Source organism: Armigeres subalbatus, chromosome 2, assembly GCF_024139115.2.
Source record: "Armigeres subalbatus isolate Guangzhou_Male chromosome 2, GZ_Asu_2, whole genome shotgun sequence".
NCBI classification, from domain to species: Eukaryota; Metazoa; Arthropoda; class Insecta; order Diptera; family Culicidae; genus Armigeres; species Armigeres subalbatus.
The window spans coordinates 91,561,471-91,583,222 of NC_085140.1; the positions used below are offsets into that span (position 1 = coordinate 91,561,471).

At 43.2% G+C, this 21,752-nt stretch overlaps 2 long non-coding RNA genes across 2 annotated transcripts; both read left to right on the plus strand.

Annotated features, from left to right (window-relative positions):
- The first annotated feature begins 9,657 nt into the window (after positions 1–9,657).
- Positions 9,658–10,615, plus strand: LOC134214707 (uncharacterized). The gene is made up of 3 exons (XR_009979885.1): positions 9,658–9,751; positions 9,824–10,142; positions 10,386–10,615. It is a non-coding gene; the product is annotated as an uncharacterized LOC134214707 (long non-coding RNA).
- A 341-nt stretch (positions 10,616–10,956) lies between these two features.
- Positions 10,957–17,073, plus strand: LOC134214708 (uncharacterized). Its single transcript, XR_009979886.1, has 3 exons — positions 10,957–11,228; positions 11,292–11,674; positions 16,801–17,073. It is a non-coding gene; the product is annotated as an uncharacterized LOC134214708 (long non-coding RNA).
- Positions 17,074–21,752: the final 4,679 nt, after the last annotated feature.

A 21,752-nucleotide genomic window follows, 5' to 3' on the forward strand; every position in this document is an offset into this window, starting at 1 on the left:
GAATTCCTTCGGAAGTTCCTCCAGGAATTCCTCCGGAAGTTCCTCCAGGAATTCCTTCGGAAGTTTCTCCAGGAATTCCTTCGGAAGTTCCTCCAGGAATTCCTTCGGAAGTTCCGCCAGGAATTCCTTCGGAAATTCCTCCAGGAATTCCTATTTAAGTTGCTCCAGGAATTCCTTCGGAAGTTCCTCCAGGAATTCCTTCGGAAGTTCCTCCAGGAATTCCTTCGGAAGTTCCTCCAGGAATTCCTTCGGAAGTTCCTCCAGGAATTCCTTCGGAAGTTCCTCCAGGAATTCCTTCGGAAGTTCCTCCAGGAATTCCTTCGGAAGCTCCTCCAGAAATTCCTGCGGAAGTTCCTCAAGGAATTCCTGCGGAAGTTCCTCCAAGAACTCCTGCGGAAGTTCCTCCTGGAATTCCTTCGGAAGTTCCTCCAGGAATTCCTTCGGAAGTTCCTCCAGGAATTCCTTCGGAAGTTCCTCCAGGAATTCCTTCGGAAGTTCCTCCAGGAATTCCTTCGGAAGTTCCTCCAGGAATTCCTTCGGAAGTTCCTCCAGGAATTCCTTCGGAAGCTCCTTCAGGAATTCCTCCGGAAGTTCCTCCAGGAATTCCTTCGGTAGTTCCTCCAGGAATTCCTTCGGTAGTTCCTCCAGGAATTCCTTCGGTAGTTCCTCCAGGAATTCCTTCGGAAGTTCCTCCAGGAATTCCTTCGGAAGTTCCTCCAGGGATTCCTTCGGAAGTTCCTCCAGGAATTCATTCGGAAGTTCCTCCAGGAATTCCTTCGGAAGTTCCTCCAGGAATTCCTTCGGAAGTTCCTCCAGGAATTCCTTCGGAAGTTCTTCCAGGAATTCCTCCGGAAGTTCCTCCAGGAATTCCTTCGGAAGTTCCTCCAGGAATTCTTTCGGAAGTTCCTCCAGGAATTCCTTCGGAAGTTCCTCCAGGAATTCCTTCGGAAGTTCCTCCAGGAATTCCTTCGGAAGTTCCTCCAGGAATTCCTTCGGAAGTTCCTCCAGGAATTCCTTCGGAAGTTCCTCCAGGAATTCCTTCGGAAGTTCCTCCAGGAATTCCTTCGGAAGTTCCTCCAGGAATTCCTTCGAAGTTCCTCCAGGAATTCCTTCGGAAGTTCCTCCAGGAATTCCTTCGGAAGTTCCTCCAGGAATTCCTTCGGAAGTTCCTCCAGGAATTCCTTCGGAAGTTCCTCCAGGAATTCCTTCGGAAGTTCCTCCAGGAATTCCTTCGGAAGTTCCTCCAGGAATTCCTTCGGAAGTTCCTCCAGGAATTCCTTCGGAAGTTTCTCCAGGAATTCCTTCGGAAGTTCCTCCAGGAATTCCTTCGGAAGTTCCTCCAGGAATTCCTTCGGAAGTTCCTCCAGGAATTCCTTCGGAAGTTCCTCCAGGAATTCCTTCGGAAGTTCCTCCAGGAATTCCTTCGGAAGTTCCTTCGGAAGTTCCTCCAGGAATTCCTTCGGAAGTTTCTCCAGGAATTCCTCCGGAAGTTTCTCCAGGAATTCCTTCGGAAGTTCCTCCAGGAATTCTTTCGGAAGTTCCTCCAGGAATTCCTAGAACTTCCTTCAGAATTCCTTGGAGGAATCCTTCAGGAATTCCGAGGAATTCCTTCCAAACTTCCGAGGAATTCTCCAGGAGAAACTTCCGAGGAATTCCTGGAGGAACTTCCGGAGGAATTCCTGGAGGAACTTCCGAGGAATTCCTGGAGGAACTTCCGGAGGAATTCCTGGAGGAACTTCCGGAGGAATTCTGGAGGAACTTCCGAGGAATTCCTGAGGAACTTCCGAGGAATTCCTGGAGGAACTTCCGAGGAATTCCTGGAGGAACTTCCGAGGAATTCTGGAGGAACTTCCGGAGGAATTCCTGGAGGAACTTCCGGAGGAATTCCTGGAGGAACTTCCGGAGGAATTCCTGGAGGAACTTCCGAGGAATTCCTGGAGGAACTCGGAGGAATTCCTGAGGAACTTCCGGAGGAATTCCTGGAGGAACTTCCGGAGGAATTCCTGGAGGAACTTTCGGAGGAATTCCTTGAGGTACTTCCGAGGAATTCCTGGAGGAACTTCCGGAGGAATTCCTGGATGAACTTCCGGAGGAATTCCTGGAGGAACTTCCGGAGGAATTCCTGGAGGAACTTCCGGAGGAATTCCTGGAGGAACTTCCGGAGGAATTCCTGGAGGAACTTCCGGAGGAATTCCTGGAGGAACTTCCGGAGGAATTCCTGGAGGAACTTCCGGAGGAATTCCTGGAGGAACTTCCGGAGGAATTCCTGGAGGAACTTCCGAGGAATTCCCGGAGGAAACTCCCGAGGAATTCCTGGGGGAACTTCCGGGGGAATTCCTGGGGGAACTTCCGGAGGAATTCCTGGAGGAACTTCCGGAGGAATTCCTGGAGGAACTTCCGGAGGAATTCCTGGAGGAACTTCCGGAGGAATTCCTGGAGGAACTTCCGGAGGAATTCCTGGAGGAACTTCCGGAGGAATTCCTGGAGGAACTTCCGGAGGAATTCCTGGAGGAACTTCCGGAGGAATTCCTGGAGGAACTTCCGGAGGAATTCCTGGAGGAACTTCCGGAGGAATTCCTGGAGGAACTTCCGAGGAATTCCTGGAGGAACTTCCGGAGGAATTCCTGGAGGAACTTCCGGAGGAATTCCTGGAGGAACTTCCGAGGAATTCCTGGAGGAACTTCCGGAGGAATTCCTGGAGGAACTTCCGGAGGAATTCCTGGAGGAACTTCCGGAGGAATTCCTGGAGGAACTTCCGGAGGAATTCCTGGAGGAACTTCCGGAGGAATTCCTGGAGGAACTTCCGGAGGAATTCCTGGAGGAACTCCCAGAGGAATTCTTGGAGGAACTTCCGGAGAAATTCGTGGAGGAACTTCCAGAGGAATTCCTGGATGAGTTCCCGGAGGAAATCCTGGAGGAACTTCTGGGGAAATTCCTGGAAGAACTCCTGGAGGAACTTCCGGAAGAACTCCTGGAGGAACTCCCGGAAGAACTCCTGGAGGAACTTCCGGAAGAACTCCTGGAGGAACTTCCGGAGGAATTCCTGGTAGAACTTCCGGAGGAATTCCTGGAAGAACTTCCGGAGGAATTCCTGGAGAAACTTCCGGAGGAATTCCTGGAGGAACTTCCGGAGGAATTCCTGGAGAAACTTCCGGAGGAATTCCTGGAGAAACTTTCGGAGGAATTCCTGGAGGAACTTTTGGAGGAATGTCTGGATGAACTCCTTGTTTTATTTACCATCAATTATTTATCTCGATCCATTCCTACATTTGATTTTTATTTATTTATTTGGTACCTCCTTGCGCTCTACCGCGAGAGAGCATCCCCCAGACCTTAAAGCCCTTGCGAATGCTTCACCAGTCAAATAAGTTCAACGCAGATGTTCTAGGATGTATAGAAGTTTGATCCTTTCAATGATATCAAGTCAACGTTAAACTGATTGTTAAAAATAGTATGGGGAGATCCCCCAGCGCCGGACACCTCCCAATACCGGACACTTCTAAAAACGGCACTTGCAGAGATCCCTCAAACATCTTATCACAGAGAACAGACGTTCATCTTCATTCGCGTGCTTGTGTAAAAGTTTGTACTGGTCATTTTAAAGTATGTCGTTATGCCCCCGTTGCGCGGGGCTAGTGTGCTGATAAATATGGTTAAAATTTGCCGTGTTTTACTTTTGAGCGCTAGTGTTCATTCCGAATTGCTCCTAGGCTCGCTCCTAGGTGGCAGCACTACATTGTTTATGAAGTGTATGCCAACGCCATCACTTAGTGAAATTGAGTTTTTATGTCGGGCAGCCTGCGTTGGCGGCGCTGAGGTGCGATTTAAATCTTTACACACGTTTTTAACGAAATTTTGTTCGAGCATCCATGTCTGTTCTCTGTGATCTTATATAGTACAAACGGAAGGTATTGAAAAGTCCTTTACTTGCATGGAATATCAGATCCTCATGTCGTAAGATTTTTACAAAATTTGAAATTGAGCAAAAAGGTAAAAAAAGTTCATGTTTCGCCTTATTTTAGAAGGTTTGAATCAACCATATTAAAATCAATATTAGTCATATTTCAAAAAGCAATCAGGATTTGTTACATATATAATGTATCTATAGTGGAAAACCAAATTTCTGTATCCGGTAGCTGTCCCCCGGGTCCTTAAACTTAACTAACTTAAAGCAAGTGAAAAATATTACTATTTTAAATGATGTCTTTACTCATGTAATAGGAATTTGGAATAATTAGGAATTTGGCACATGATGTAATAGTGTCCGGTACTCGGGGACACTTTTCTGAACCGTGAATATTTTCACCAAAATTCATCATCAAAATACATCGTCCAAAAACGTGTTCAAAAGATCAAATATAGTTTGTATGAATCATCAATGATCATATTTTGTGAATATGATATACAGTTGTACAGTAGCCGTTCGATAACTGCAACGCATTCTAGACGTCAAACGGTTGTCAATCGACGTCAGATGCAATAAAACTGCATCTAAATGTGCAGCACAATGCAGCTGTCCTTGACTTTGACATCAGTTTGAAGTTTAGCGGTCCGATAACTGCAAAATTGTTGCAACTATCGAATTGCAGTTAAAAAGCATTGCAGTTTAATGACTTGCAGTTATCGATCGTCTACTGTACAAGTAAACATAATCCGGATATCCGTAATCAGATGGAATAATTACCGAAAAAATAAATGTAGAATAGTTATTTTTCCATTTTTTCATAGTTGATGAACTTTGTTTAACTTAAAAATCACTTGAATAAAGATCATGGAAAAAAATTATCGGAGGAATCCCTTAAGGATTCCCCGAGGATTCTCGAAGGAATCCCTCAGGATTCCCGAAGTATTCCCCTCGAGATTCCCTTAAGAATCTTCTCAGGATTCCCGCAAGAATCCCCCGAAGGAATGCCCTCAGGATTCCCGAAGTAATCCCCTTAGAATTCCCGAAGGAATCCCATCAGGATTCCCGAAGGAATCCCCTCAGGATTCCCGAAGGAATCCCCTCAGGATTCCCGAAGGAATCCCCTCAGGACTCCCGATAGAATCCCCTCAGGACTCCCGAAGAACTCCCCTCAGGACTCCCGAAGGAATCCCCTTAGGAATCCACAAGGAATCCCCTTAGGATTCCCGAAGGAATCCCCTTAGGATTCCCGAAGGAATCCCCTTAGGATTCCCGAAGGAATCCCCTCAGGATTCCCGAAGGAATCCCCTCAGGATTCCCGAAGGAATCCCCTCAGGATTCCCGAAGGAATCCCCTCAGGATTCCCGAAGGAATCCCCTCAGGATTCCCGAAGGAATCCCCTCAGGATTCCCGAAGGAATCCCCTCAGGATTCCCGAAGGAATCCCCTCAGGAATTCCGAAAGAATCCCATCAGGATTCCCGAAGGAATCCCATCAGGATTCCCGAAGGAATCCCATCGGGATTCCCGAAGGAATCCCATCGGGATTCCCGAAGGAATCCCATCAGGATTCCCGAAGGAATCCCATCAGGATTCCCGAAGGAATCCCATCGGGATTCCCGAAGGAATCCCATCGGGATTCCCGAAGGAATCCCATCGGGATTCCCGAAGGAATCCCATCGGGATTCCCGAAGGAATCCCATCGGGATTCCCGAAGGAATCCCATCGGGATTCCCGAAGGAATCCCATCGGGATTCCCGAAGGAATCCCATCGGGATTCCCGAAGGAATCCCATCGGGATTCCCGAAGGAATCCCATCAGGATTCCCGAAGGAATCCCATCAGGATTCTGAAGGAATCCCATCGATTCCTGAAGGAATCCCATCGGATTCCCGAAGGAATCCCATCGATTCAGAAGGAATCCCCTCAGGATTCCCGAAGGAATCCCCTCAGGATTCCCGAAGGAATCCCCTCAGGATTCCCGAAGGAATCCCATCAGGATTCCCGAAGGAATCCCATCAGGATTCCCGAAGGAATCCCATCAGGATTCCCGAAGGAATCCCATCAGGATTCCCGAAGGAATCCCATCAGGATTCCCGAAGGAATCCCATCAGGATTCCCGAAGGAATCCCATCAGGATTCCCGAAGGAATCCCATCAGGATTCCCGAAGGAATCCCATCAGGATTCCCGAAGGAATCCCATCAGGATTCCCGAAGGAATCCCATCAGGATTCCCGAAGGAATCCCATCAGGATTCCCGAAGGAATCCCATCAGGATTCCCGAAGGAATCCCATCAGGATTCCCGAAGGAATCCCATCAGGATTCCCGAAGGAATCCCATCAGGATTCCCGAAGGAATCCCATCAGGATTCCCGAAGGAATCCCATCAGGATTCCCGAAGGAATCCCATCAGGATTCCCGAAGGAATCCCATCAGGATTCCCGAAAGAATCCCCTCAGGACTACCGAAGGAATCCCCTCAGGATTCCCGAAGGAATCCCCTCAGGATTCCCGAAGGAATCCCCTCAGGATTCCCGAAGGAATCCCATCAGGATTCCCGAAGGAATCCCCTCAGGATTCCCGAAGGAATCCCCTCAGGATTCCCGAAGGAATCCCCTCAGGATTCCCGAAGGAATCCCATCAGGATTCCCGAAGGAATCCCATCAGGATTCTCGAAGGAATCCCATCAGGATTCCCGAAGGAATCCCATCAGGATTCCCGAAGGAATCCCATCAGGATTCCCGAAGGAATCCCATCAGGATTCCCGAAGGAATCCCATCAGGATTCTCGAAGGAATCCCATCAGGATTCCCGAAGGAATCCCATCAGGATTCCCGAAGGAATCCCATCAGGATTCCCGAAGGAATCCCATCAGGATTCCCGAAGGAATCCCATCAGGATTCCCGAAGGAATCCCATCAGGATTCCCGAAGGAATCCCATCAGGATTCCCGAAGGAATCCCATCAGGATTCCCGAAGGAATCCCATCAAGATTCCCGGAGGAATCCCCTCAGGATTCGCCCCAGGAATCCCCTCAGGATTCCCAAAGGAATCCCAAAGGAATCCCCCCAGGATTCCCAAAGGAATCCCCCCAGGATTCCCGAAGGAATCCTCCCAGGATTCCCGAAGGAAGCCCCCCATGATTCTCAAAGGAATCCTCCCAGGATTCCCGGAGGAATCCCCTTCGGATTCCCGGAGGAATCCCCTTCGGATTCCCGGAGGAATCCCCTTCGGATTCCCGGAGGAATCCCCTTCGGATTCCCGGAGGAATCCCCTTCGGATTCCCGGAGGAATCCCATCAGGATTCCCGAAAGAATCCCCTCAGGACTCCCGAAGGAATCCCCTCTGGACTCCCGAAGGAATCCCCTCTGGACTTCCGAAGCAATCCCCTCAGGATTCCCGAAGGAATCTCCTCAGGATTCTTGAAGGAATCCCCTCAGGATTCCCGAAGGAATCCCCCCAGGATTCCCAAAGGAATCGCCCCAGGATTCCCAAAGGAATCCCCCCAGGATTCGCAAAGGAATCCCCCCAGGATTCACAAAGGAATCCCCCCAGGATTCCCGAAGGAATCCTCCCAGGATTCCCGAAGGAAGCCCCCCATGATTCTCGAAGGAATCCTCCCAGGATTCCCGGAGGAATCCCCTCAGGATTCCCGGAGGAATCCCCTTAGGATTCCCGAAGAAATCCCATCAGGATTCCCGAAGGAATCCCATCAGGATTCCCGAAGGAATCCCATCAGGATTCCCGAAAGAATCCCCTCAGGACTCCCGAAGGAATCCCCTCTGGACTCCCGAAGGAATCCCCTCTGGACTCCCGAAGCAATCCCCTCAGGATTCCCGAAGGAATCCCCTCAGGATTCTTGAAGGAATCCCCTCAGGATTCCCGAAGGAATCCCCCCAGGATTCCCAAAGGAATCCCCCCAGGATTCCCAAAGGAATCCCCCCAGGATTCCCGAAGGAATCCTCCCAGGATTCCCGAAGGAATCCTCCCAGGATTCCCGAAGGAATCCTCCCAGGATTCCCGAAGGAATCCTCCCAGGATTCCCGAAGGAATCCTCCCAGGATTCCCGAAGGAATCCTCCCAGGATTCCCGAAGGAATCCACCATAGGATTCCCGAAGGAATCCCCCCAGGATTCCCGAAGGAATCCCCCCAGGATTCCCGAAGGAATTCCCCCAGGATTCCCGATGGAATCCCCCCAGGATTCCCGAAGGAATCCCCCATAGGATTCCCGAAGGAATCCCCCCAGGATTCCCGAAGGAATTCCCCCAGGATTCCCGATAGAGTCCCCCCAGGATTCCCGAAGGAATCCCCCCAGGATTCCCGAAGGAATCCCCCCAGGATTCCCGAAGGAATCCCCCCAGAATTCCCGAAGGAATCCCCCCAGAATTCGCGAAGGAATCCTCTCAGGATTCCCGAAGGAATCCCCCCAGGAATCCTCCCAGGACTGTCGAAGCAATCTCTCCAGGATGCCCTAATCAATATCTTCAGAATTCCCGAAGGAATCGCTTAAGGATTCCCGAAGAAGTCGACTGCCGAAGCAATCCCTTAAGGATTACCGAAGGAATCCCCTCAGGAATCTTCCCAGGACTGTTGAAGCAATCCCTTCAGGATGCCCTTATCAATATCTTCAGAATTCCCGAAGGAATCGCTTAAGGATTCCCGAAGAAGTCGAAGAAGTTGACTGCCGAAGCAATCCCTTAAGGATTAAGGAAGGAATCTACCAAGGATTCCCAAAAAAATCCTCCCAGGTTTACGAAAGTAATCATCTAAGGATTTCCGAAAAACTCCACTCCAGAAACATCTCCCGAAGAGATCATTTAGGATTCCCAAAGAAATTCAATAAGGATACCTAAACAAGTCCATTAACGATTCTCCAAAGATTCCATTAAGTATTCTCGAAGAAATTCACCCAAGTTATCTGTGAAATCCATCCATGATTACCGAAAAGTACACTCAGGATTCCCTTTTTTTGAGAATAAATCCCAGGAAATTGGCAATGAAATACTGAAAATAAATAATAAATCAAGACCCGAAATACTTAGCTTTTGACATGGATGATTAATTCGACGTCGGTCCCATCGCCTGATGATTAAAATAATAGCAGGAAAAAATCACAGTAGTGATCCATGGATCCTGCAGGATGCAGATTCGAAGGTTATTATTGCTGCAATAGGAAACAAAATAATATTTACCGTTGTATCCAGAATAGTTTAGGTAGGTATGTAAATCAAAGAATGTTTTTAAGACTCACTTTTTCGAGACATATTTCGATCCTGCGGCTTGATGTCCAGCATATGGAAATCGGAATAATCCTCCGCCTCGTATGCTGCTCCACCTCCTTGTCGAAAATATCGGGATTTCAGCGACTCGTCGTTCTTAGATGGTTCTCGACTCGATGATTTCCTGGACAACGGTTTTCCGAGCATGCGAGCACCATCCAAAACAATATTCCACTTCCTTTTCGTAACAGAAAATTTTACAACACATGAAAAAAATATGGCGACGAGAAAGCGCGCGAGCAATCTTGACAGCTAAACCGGTTCGACTGCCGCTGGCGTATGACTGTGTGGTGAACAAACAAACACTTGCAAAATTCGTTGACTAAAATTGCACTTGATTCGTGTCCAAGATGAATTTGAAGCCCGACTAGGGTGGTTTGTGTCAAATTTAGGTAGATTCCTGTTCGCTTTTAGACATCCTTCCGTGCGGGCCATATATGAGTAAATGAATTTACCCATATTTGGGTGAAAATATTTGAGCGTCCTTTCCTCAAAATGATCTTTTGCTGTTCGGCAGGCAGTATAGTGCAAAATTAATAAATAAATTTCTGTGGATTTATTAACTAATAAATGGTAAGTAAATGCAGATTTATTAACTAATAGATATCCGCATTGATTTCCCTTCTAATTCTGCATTTTGCATAGGTGTCGAAACAAGTTAAAGGGCCACGGACCAAAAGACAAATACCTTCCAGGAGGAAACAAAGCATCAACCGGTGAATAAATTACCGCACCCGTGGCCGAGCCCGTGGCGTACAACTTAATAAGGATATCGCAAATTGATACCGTAGCCAGTTTACTCCTGAGTAAAGGAAAGAATTGACAATGCCACCATCAGGTAGCCCATCTTTAGCCCTGGGACTTCAGCTTACGGAACTGCGAAACAATAAAATGAAAAGTCAGCCTATCAACCGAATCAGCCGTTGCAGGCCCGTGCCCACCAGGCCCACCAGCTTCTGTTGTGGTAAGTTTCAATACATTTTATTCTCAATAGAAAACCGGAACCCTTTTAACGATCTGCATTTGAAATTTCACATCGAAAAAAGTAAATAATTTTCCAATTCGGAGAAGCCAAGGGAGACACGCACCAACTCCGAAGAGAAGCATCGTAAAAAAAACACTTCGTCACTTGAAGGTTCCGGATTTTTATTGAGTAGTGGATCCACAAGTCTAGTTTCACAATGTTTAATATGTTGACTTTTAACAGGACTATAACGACCTCCGTGAACGTGAATAGATGCTACCCATGTTCCAGCAGCAAACGTAAACACCCGGAAGCATGCCAACTGCGGCGTAATCCTCGGCACCTGCTGTTAGATGCTGGACCTTATTTTAATGTAAATAGTACCAAGTATTATTGTACTATTATAAAATGCCTCGTTATATGTACTGTTATAAATTTCATTTATTTGATATAATAAAATGATGTATTTCTTAGATTTTTATTGTTTTTGATATTAATATTAGAAAAATTCAGAATAGCTTCAAACAAAATAAAATCACCCATATTTGGGTAAAGTTTACCAATAAATCACCTCTACTTAACTACCTATATATGGGTAACCTAGGTTTACTCATAAATAGGTAAAGATCAATTCACCCATAAATACGTATGTGCACTTTTCGGCGATTTTAGGTATACTTCACCCATATTTGGGTGAACTGAAGTACACTCAGAAATAGAGCTAAACGTTGATAGATTATAATTTATACTTTTTTGACATTCATTCGATTTATATGAAGCATAGATTATAATTTATACTGACCATGAATTTAAAATAACCTGTGCTCGATTTTTCTGTTGTTATTGTTTACTGTTTAAATGTTGTCTGTCAAAACGTTCCAACACCGACAGCCTTGCAATAACGATTTTCGCCATCTCCGTAACATTTAAAAATCATTAAATTAGATGTGAATTGTTCTTGGAATTCATAACTGGAACCACTAATAATACAGTTCAGTGGTTTATCTCTATTAATTGTTCTTCTTGCGATGTTATTTAATGTCTCCAGTGCATTTTATAGGATGGCTTTGCTGAGAGCAAGTTCAGGTGGGTAAGATCCATTTTTTCTAGACCAAAACTAGAATGCAAATTGTTCCTCGTTTCTTGCAGCCATCGCGAGTTTAAAGCTTACAGTGAAGGCAGCAGGGTGTTCTCATCGAGTTCGGAACAAGCAAGGTCATATCCGGCGACATTAGGAGAATATCCGACAACATTAGGAGAAAAGCAATATGTGCCAATCCAGGTAGACCAAAAAAAACTGAAAATGAGCAGTTTGTCGGAAAGGATTTATTCATCATCAAACGAATCGAGGAGAAAAATATTGTGCTGGCAGAATAACAAAATACCATAATCGAATATCGCGGCTCTCTACAACACGATTGCTATCGAAACGCAGAAATTAAGCCACCGAAAAGCAGAAGTAACTTCCTGATCGTTTCCCATCGGAGGGACTAGAGGCGATCTCCAGATGATCGGCGTTGGATATCAAAAAGGTAACTTCTACAGTCAACTCTATTCCGACAGACATACAGGGGATGGACAAAATAATTAGGATAGGCAAATTTTGGGTAAAATTAGATGTGTTGTAACTATCTTAGTTATCATCCGATTTTGACAATTCAGGCATGCCCGAACTATAAAATTAATCCAGTTTGACGGTATGTCCATGGAACCGACTATGGCCACCGGATTCCGGAGATATTCCGGGTTTTTCGGAGGTAGGTTCAAAACCTTAAATTTGAGGTGGATATTTGGAGAAGTTGTAGTTGAAAATTGAGTAAGATTAGTAACCACAAATGAAGTAGGGCTCTTGCTGATTGGAACCATATATTGAGATTTGGAATCGGACCAGAATCAAGTGAGATATGGCCAATTCTTTATAATCGGTTCCGATCGATACTTATCAAAGGGGTCAGGCCACAACTTCATTTGAATCTCGCTTTTTGATAGATCGTCCACTATGATTTTATTCTAGAAGGCCTCTAATGTGTCAAGAATGAAAAACCAATTGAATAAACGGATCCTTGAGTCGCTGGGATGTCCCCGGGGAACCTGTGAATGGGGACATTTAAATTTTAGCACCAAAATCAGTCATTCGACGGCTCTTTTTTCATAGTTTCCGATCAGGAAGCGAAGTATGAATATAAAATGGTCCAATGACGGCTCTGGCCGCTTCCAGGATCTACGGATTGGCCCCGGAGAACCTGTGGAAGGGGACATTTTAGTTTTACCACCAAAACCAGTCATTCGACGGCTCTTTTTTCATGGTTTTCGATCAGGAAGCGAAGTATGAATATAAAATGGTCACTTGACGGTTCTGACCGCTTCCAGGATCTACGGATTGGCCCGGGGGAACCTGTTGAAGGGGACATTTAAGTTTTAGCACCAAAACCAGTCATTCGAAGGCTCTTTTTTCATAGTTTCCGATCAGGAAGCGCAGTATGAATATAAAATGGTCACTTGACGGTTCTGACCGCTTCCAGGATCTACGGATTGGCCCCGAGGAGCCTGTTGAAGGGAACATTTTAGTTTTACCACCAAAACCAGTCGTTCGACGGCTCTTTTTTCATGGTTTTCGATCAGGAAGCGAAGTATGAATATAAAATGGTCAATTGACGGTTCTGACCGCTTCCACGACCTACGGATTGGCCCGGGGGAACCTGTGGAAGGGGACATTTATGTTTTAGCACCAAAACCAGTCAATCGAAGGCTCTTATTTCATGGTTTCCGATCAAGAAGCGAAGTATGAATATAAAATGGTCCATTGCCGGCTCTAACCGATTCCAGGATCTACGGATTGGTCCCGAGGAACCTGTGGAAGGGGACATTTTAGTTTTAGCACCAAAACCAGCCATTCGACAGCTCTTCATTCGTGGTTATCGATCAGGAAGCGAAGTACGAAAATAAAATGGTCCATTGACGGCTCTGACCGCTTCCACGACCCAAGGATTGCCCCCGGGGAATCTGTGGAAGGAAACATATAAGTTTTGGCACTAAAATCAGTTATTCGACGGCTCTTTTTATAGGTTTTCGATCAGGAAGCAAAGTATAAATATAAAAGGACCATTGATAGCTTTGGGTTTGGGACAAAAGGTCGAAAGACAAAAGGTCGAAAGGACAAAAGGTCGAAAGACAAAACGTCGAAAGACAAAAGGTCGAAGGGACAAATGGTCGAAAAGGACAAAAGGTCGAAAAGACAAAACGTCGAACGGGACAAAACGTCGAAACGGACAGAACGTCGAACAGGACAAAAGGTCGAAAGAAACTAAAGATCAATAAGATCAAAAGGTCGAAATGGACAAGGAACTGAAACGGAGAGAGTCAATCTAGCACCAGAGTTGCCCTACACAGTTAACAAAAACTCTGCTCTTTTATTTTTCACAATTTTGAACAAATAAATAAAATTCATTCAGTGAGTACAACTAATAGTTGGATGTTGAGTTTTCTAAATGTCACTTCGATCTGTCATAATGGTGCACGCCGCACATCAAACACACCGGCGTATATTACACGCCGGTGTATTTTCAATGCGTGCGCCTTTTGACAGATCGAAGCGACATTCAGAAAACCTAGATTTTCATTTATTATTTGCACTCATTGAATGAATTTTATTTAATTGCTAAAAATAATTTAAAATAAAAGGGCAAATTTTTTGCCAACTGTATAGGACAACTCTGTCTCGCGTAATACAAGTTTTATGCATTCCTTTTATTTTATCATTCCTTAATCTTTTTATCTCTAACAGAACTATGTAGATATTCATAATATTGTTTCATAGTAATTACTCCTTCTTTGAAAATTGCTCATTCTTCAACTTTGCATGATGTGATGAGTGTGTTATTTCTACTTGAAGTTAAATGCATTTCATAAATTCTTTCGGAATACACCCATTTTGTTATCAACTTCTTCTTGATCGACATTTTGTCCCTTTCGATATTTTGTCCTTTTCGACCTTTTGTCCTTTTCGACCTTTTGTCCTTTACGACCTTTTGTCCTTTTCGACCTTTTGTCCTTTTCGACCTTTTGTCCTTTTCGACCTTTTGTGCCTTTCGACCTTTTGTCCTTTCGACCTTTTGTCCCTTTCGACGTTTTGTCTTTTCGACCTTTTGTCCTTTCGACCTTTTGTCTTTTCGACCTTTTGTCTTTCGACCTTTTGTCCTTTCGACCTTTTGTCTTTCGACCTTTTGTCTTTCGACCTTTTGCCATAGATTCCATAGCTTTGACCGCTTCCAGGACCTACTGGTTGCCCCCGAGGAACCTGTGGAAGGGGACATTTTAGTTTTTATACCAAAATCAATCATTCGACGAAGAGCTGATGAAAGAATGATTGATTTTGGTGTAAGCAATATAAGCAAAGTATGAATATAAAATTGACCATTGATGGCTCTGACCGCTCTCAGGAACTACAGATTCCCCCCGGAAAACCAGTGGAAAGGAACAATCAAGTTGCAGCACAAAAACCAGTAACTCGACGGCTTTTTTTCGTGATGTTTGATCAGAAAGCGAAGAATGAGTATAAATTGGAGCATTAATGGATCTGACCGCTTCTAGGACTTACGGATTACCCCCGGGGAACTGTGGAAGGGGACATTTTCGTTTTAGCACAAAAACCAATCATTGGACGGCTCTTTTTTCATGGATTTCAATCAGAATGTGAAGTATGAACAAGAAATGGACGATTGACGGATCTGACCATTTTCTGGACCTACGGATAGCTCACGGGGAACCTGCCTACTTCATACTTCGCTTCCTGATCCAAAGCCATAAAAAAAGCCGTTGTACGACTAGTTTTGGTGCTAAAACTAAAATGTTCCCTTCCACAGGTTTCCTGGACCAATCTGTAGGCCCAAAAAGCGGTCAGAGCCCTCAATGATCCCTTTTATATTCATTTCTCGATTCCTAATCAAAACCAATAGAAAAGAGCCGTCGAATGACTGGTTATGATGCTTAAAATAAAATGTCCCCTTACACAGATTCTCCAGGAGCAATCCGTGGTTCTTGGAAGCGGTCAGAATTGTCAATGGACCATTTTATATTCATACTTTGCTTCCTGATCGAAAACCATGAAAAAAGAGTCGTCGAATGACTGGTTTTGGTAATAAAACTAAAATGTCCCCTTCCACAGATTCCCCGGAGCTAATCCACAGGTCCAGAAAGCGGTCAGAGCCGTCAATGGATTATTTTATATTCATGTTTCGCTTCCTGATCGAAAACCATGAGAAAAGAGCCTTCAAATGACTGGTTTTGGTGCTAAAACTAAGATGTCCCCTTCCACAGGTTCCCCGGGGCTAATCCGTAGATCCTGGAATCAGTCAGAGCCGTCAATGGACCATTTTATATTCATACTTCGCTTCCTGATCGAAAACCATGAAAAAAAAGCCGTCGAATGACTGGTTTTGGTGGTAAAACTAAAATGTCCCCTTCCACAGGTTCCCCGGGGCCAATCCGTAGGTCTTGAAAGCGGTCAGAGCCGTCAATGGATTATTTTATATTCATGCTTCGCTTCCAGATCAAAAACCATGAAAAAAGAGCCTTCGAATGATTGGTTCTGGTGCTTAAACTTAAATGTCCCCTTTCCCAGGTTCCCCCGGGCCAATCCGTAGGTCCTGAAAGCGGTCAGAACCGTCAATTGACCATTTTATATTCATACTTCGCTTCCTGATCGAAAACCATGAAAAAAGAGCCGTCGAACGACTGGTTTTGGTGGTAAAACTAAAATGTCCCCTTCCACAGGTTCCCCGGGGCCAATCCGTAGATTCTGGAAGCGGTCAGAACCGTCATTGGACCATTTTATATTCATACTTCGCTTCCTGATCGGAAACCATGAAAAAAGGCCTTCGAATGACTGGTTTTGGTGCTAAAACTTAAATGTCCCCTTTCCCAGGTTCCCCCGGGCCAATCCGTAGGTCCTGGAAGCGGTTAGAACCGTCAATTGACCATTTTATATTCATACCTCGCTTCCTGATCGAAAACCATGAAAAAAGAGCCGTCGAATGACTGATTTTGGTGCTAAAATTTAAATGTCCCCATTCACAGGTTCCCCGGGGACATCCCAGCGACTCAAGGATCCATTCATTCAATTGGTTTTTCATTCTTGACACATTAGAGGCCTTCTAGAATAAAATCAATGTGGACGATCTATCAAAAAGCGAGATTCAAATGAAGTTGTGGCCTGACCCCTTTGATAAGTATCGATCGGAACCGATTATAAAGAATTGGCCATATCTCACTTGATTCTGGTCCGATTCCAAATCTCAATATATGGTTCCAATCATCAAGAGCCCTACTTCATTTGTGGTTACTAATCTTACTCAATTTTTAACTACAACTTCTCCAAATATCCACCTCAAATTTACGGTTTTGAACCTACCTCCGAAAAACCCGGAATATCTCCGGAATCCGGTGGCCATAGTCGGTTCCATGGACATACCGTCAAACTGGATTAATTTTATAGTTCGGGCATGCCTGAATTGTCAAAATCGGATGATAACTAAGATAGTTACAACACATCTAATTTTACCCAAAATTTGCCTATCCTAATTATTTTGTCCATCCCCTGTATGAATTCTCAGTGCAACTCCATCTCTGGCGGCATTTATCTTCCAAATCCGAACAAAAGTTTGAAGCGATGCCACTGCCTTTACCCATGCCAAGGATTAGAAGACCGGTGCCTCATTCAACATGGTGACAACATTACTCAATGGTTTTCCGATGCAGCGCAGTATTTTGGTACCTGTAGAAGCTGAAAAGGTATGCTTCCGAGGAACTCTGTTAGAAGTTTGCAGTCAGGTGCAAGTCCTAATCATCCACAATCCACAAAAACAAATCAGGCTGTCCACGAAACCGTTGCTTTACCTTATCTGCATCACTCATCCACCGAAAACCTGCTCTATTAATAGTATATCACATAATGCAGTGAAATTCAGAAATAAAGTTGTATTTTTTTATAAGAAATAATAAATATTTTTTACAATTGTTTTTATGACTCATATTTTTTTCATTCAAAACCAAAACAAAATTGAAATATTTCAACCGGTGGCGAAAGCTGCTCCTAAATATGCTATGAAGGATTTTTGTTAAGTTAAACTATGATTCGTATAAATCAAAGTTATACTATGCCAGAATTGTTAGGAGTTAAACGAAGTTGGAGTCAACCAGGCGAATAGTCATTTAGCATGACTTTAAACCTATTTAGTTTAAATTTATTTCAGAGTGTAAGCGTGTATGTGCCGACGCATGATTTGCATTAGAGGCCTGAATAAGAGAAACGCGGATAGAAAATATGACTCTGCCAACACTGCATTCAGTCTTCTTCATCAAAGAACAACACGTTAAAAGGAAGAAATGGTTTATGTGGGTAAAATCTCACAATCCGCTGTTTTATGTGTCCACATATCACATCACAATTGAACCCAATAGACGAATCCAAGTAAAAATAAGAAGAAGACACACGACGGTGTTAACTTTGACAGATCCTACAGCACAGCATAGGAAGATCATTTTAAAATGCTTATAATAAATTCTAGACAAATTGTAATTAAAATCTGATTGATGTATGATACGGAAAAAGTTCCGATTTTAATTACAATTTGTCTAGAATTTATTATAAGCATTTTAAAATGATCTCCCTATGCTGTGCTGTAGGATCTGTCAAAGTTAACACCGTCGTGTGTCTTCTTTTTATTTTTACTTGGATTCGTCTATAAACAATGGAATTTCATTTCATAATCTATAAATGACTTGCATATATTACTGCAAACTAATGAAAAATACATTTATTTTGTTTATTTAAAAATGGCATAAAATCGAATTGGGCCGTTTTCAGTATTTGAGCCAACATTTTGGCTGCTTGACAGGTCTCCGGCTCGATTGGCAGTTGTTTTTGACGGTTCGATTGGCGGCACATACCAATCCGCGTTTCTTTTATTTTGGCCTCTAATTTGCATATTTCAAAATACATGGATTTTTGCCATAAAGTATGTGTCGATTTTCTTGAGTGAGGTACATCCGGTACATCGCAAATGAATTTTTGTTACACTGAAAATAATGTTGAAGTAATTTAAATTAAGTCCTAAAATGAAGAATCAATATTAGATTTTCTTTCAGGGAACGATGAGTTAAGCCCCAAACACAATGTCAGCGGAACGGCAACGGAAACGGAAAATTTGACAGTTAGCCCATATATTTTCTGTCAAATTTGCCGTTTCCGTTGCCGTTCCGCTGACATTGTGTTTGGGCCTTTAATCGTCCTGAACGCAGTTTTTCTTCCGACTCAAAAGTCGAAAGGAACATTGTTTAATTTGAAATTTAAAAATAGATGGAACTATAGATAGTGGAATATATAGATGAGCGAAGATAAATCCTCTGTCTCCAAACGAACTGTCAAACGTGTCTCCAAACGAGCATGACGTCACGATTTCAATGGAAACGTTAAGGGCTGTGACGTCATATGCGCGTGTGCACGGGCAAAAAAATCGACTCAGCCATGCTTTCGCTCATCTATAGATTCTACTATCTATAGATGGAACATGCTTCCTCGACATTTTCGGTCTTGACGTACGGAATAATATCTCAAGTAACCAAAAGTTCCTTTAAGAATACGTTTTCCGCATAATCAGCTTCACTGAGCCGCTTAAGTGAAAAACGTACTTTTAAAGGAACTTTTGATTACTTGGGATGATTCAAACGCACTAGCAAAACATCACAGAGCACTTGACTCAACATTTGACAGTTAATATGGGCCTAGCAATTTAGGCTGGTGGTTCATTTGTTCTGATATGTTGCCTTTTCAGCAACAGACGCTGCTCAGCCTTAAAAAAACGATTCTATAGTTGTGCAGGCGTCGTCCTATTTTGACAATCATTGTCACTGTTGCTAAAATCAACTTTTGAGTCTAAACAATTTCGATTTACATCGAAATAAAGTCGCTTCGTGGTCGTGGTCTACAAACCGGCCTCCCGACCCCAACGTCCATGGTTCGAAACCAGTCTGCCGCAGTTTACTTTTGTTTGAATGAAAATCATCATTTATAAGGTGGCATATTGAAATTCCTAGTGGCGAATTTCCGTAAGGCGTTTGATTGAAAATCATACGTCCATTTTCCTCAGTCCATAAATTCAATTTTATGAGATACCCCTTGTAAGAAATGATTTCATTTTAAAACTTTTTTAGAAAAGGGTCCCCCTAATAAAAAACCCTGATTAATCCACCTAGCGGTAATGGTGCCTTTCTCGTGCATTATAAAAATAGTATTTTGGCCATTACTCTTGAGCCCATAGTCCGATCTGCCCAATTTTCAATAGGAAGCAATGGTAGAGTATCTTGCGTCGAATGCAATTTGTTGCGAGTAAATCGGTTAAGGATATGTGCCTGAAAAATGAGTGACATTTTTTTACTCAATTTTTCTATAAAAAAGTGGTATTTTGGCCATAACTTCCGAGCCCATAGTCCGATCTGACCAATTTTCAATAGGAAATAATGGCAGAGTATCCTGCGTCGAATGCAACTCGAGTAAATCGGTTAAGGATAAGTACCTGAAAAATGAGTGACATTTTTTTTGGGTGGGTGTGCACAGACGCACACACACACACACACACACACACACACACACACACACACACACACACACACACACACACACACACACACACACACACACACACACATACACACAGACATCACCTCAATTCGTCGAGCTGAGTCGATCGGTATATAACACTATGGGTCTCCGGGCCTTCTATAAAAAGTTTGTTTTTGGAGCGATCATATAGCCTTTACGTATACTTAGTATACGAGAAAGGCAAAAAAGTCCAATAGAATTACAATCGAAATTATTGAAACAATACGATAAATTTAATTGTAATAACAATAAACTCTATTGTTGCTCACAATAGAATTGCAATTAGGAAAATTGTTTTCCACGATAAATAATATTGTAAATGGCCGTTTTACAATAGAAAATTAGGCGGGTTGTTATAGTTAAGCCTCAAACGCAATACAACGGAACGGCGACGGAAACGGAAAATTTGACAGTTAGCCCATATATTTTCTGTCAAATTTGCCGTTTCCGTCGCCGTTCCGTTATATTGCGTTCAGGGCTTTATCGTAAGATCGTAAGATTATAAAATCAATTTTTTCTCGAACAAATTTTTGCCATTACAATAGAATTTATTGTAATTTTATTGTCAACATTTTTCTGTCAATAGATTTTATTGTAAGTTTATTGGAACAACAATAAATCAATTTAATTGAACCGTCTAAGACGAATTAAGTACTCCCCATTTAATTCCACCAATTAATTTTCGATATCTTTGCAGATACGTATTTCGACCACAACTGTGTGGTCGTCTTCAGTGTCTCGTACTTGACTCGACTTCGAAATACGTATCTGCAAAGATATCGAAACGCAAATGGGTGGAATTAAATGGAGAGTACTTAATTCGTCTTAGACGGTTGAATACATTCCACTAAAAGAGCTAAATATATTTTTCAATTTAATTGGTACTACCGTGGACCCCCGGTAATATGACCGCTTTTAATCTGAACACTTTTTAATTTGAACCCCGTTCGTTTGAACATCGTTCAAATTAAAAATGGTTCAAACGTCATTTAGCACGTGGAATCGAGAAAAGAAAAATGGAACATCGTGCAACGGAATGCAGAATCAAAACAAACCAGCAAAGAGAGCAGCCAGAAACCAGTTTTTCTGATGCAAATAGAGTAACCAGAAGTTCAAATTAAAAATGAACCCCGTTAATTTGAATGAGGTACCGTTCAAATTATCGGGGGTCTACGGTATAGAAGAACCACAGACAAACAGACATTGAACATTCACTCATCAAATTCATCATCGTTCAAACACTAACGACATCTCTAGCGCTTAGTTTCATAGGGGCGTAACTGTATTGATCGATTTATCTTCGTCGATGTTTTCTTTTTATTATTGTACCAAATTGCGTTAGTTTGTTGATTATTTAATGGTTTGGTCTGATGAAGGATGATTGTAGCTTGCATCAGAATCAATAATCACGGTTGTAGCTTTTGAAACAATTGAGTTATTAACAAAATATAAAATCGATTAAGAGAAATCGATCAATACAGTTACGCCCCTATGAAACTAAGCGCGAGATCTGTTGATTTCAGTTAGTTGGGCCAATCACGAACCAGATGGCGGTAGTGAACAAACGTCAAACTCGAGCAAATCCGATGCGCGCGCTCCAAGTGATCGATTTACCAACTAATAATTATTTGAATTGGTCAGTAAATCAGTTAACTATGGAAATTTGACGAGTGGTATGTCTGTTTGTCTATGGAAGAGCAATATAATTGAATCTTCATAAATAAAATGTATTGTAATTTAATGATATTTCAATGTAATTCTATTGTATTTTCTATTCTGGTCTTCAAAGGATTTTTTTAATCTTAATTATTTTTACATACGTCTTTTCGACAAAATATACTTGATATATCTGAACTGGGTATAACCTTGTGTTAAAGCCGCCGTCAGCAAAGACACAATCCTCAAGAAGTGTCACCGTTTCCATCGATTCTCGACGAAGACAATCTGTCACC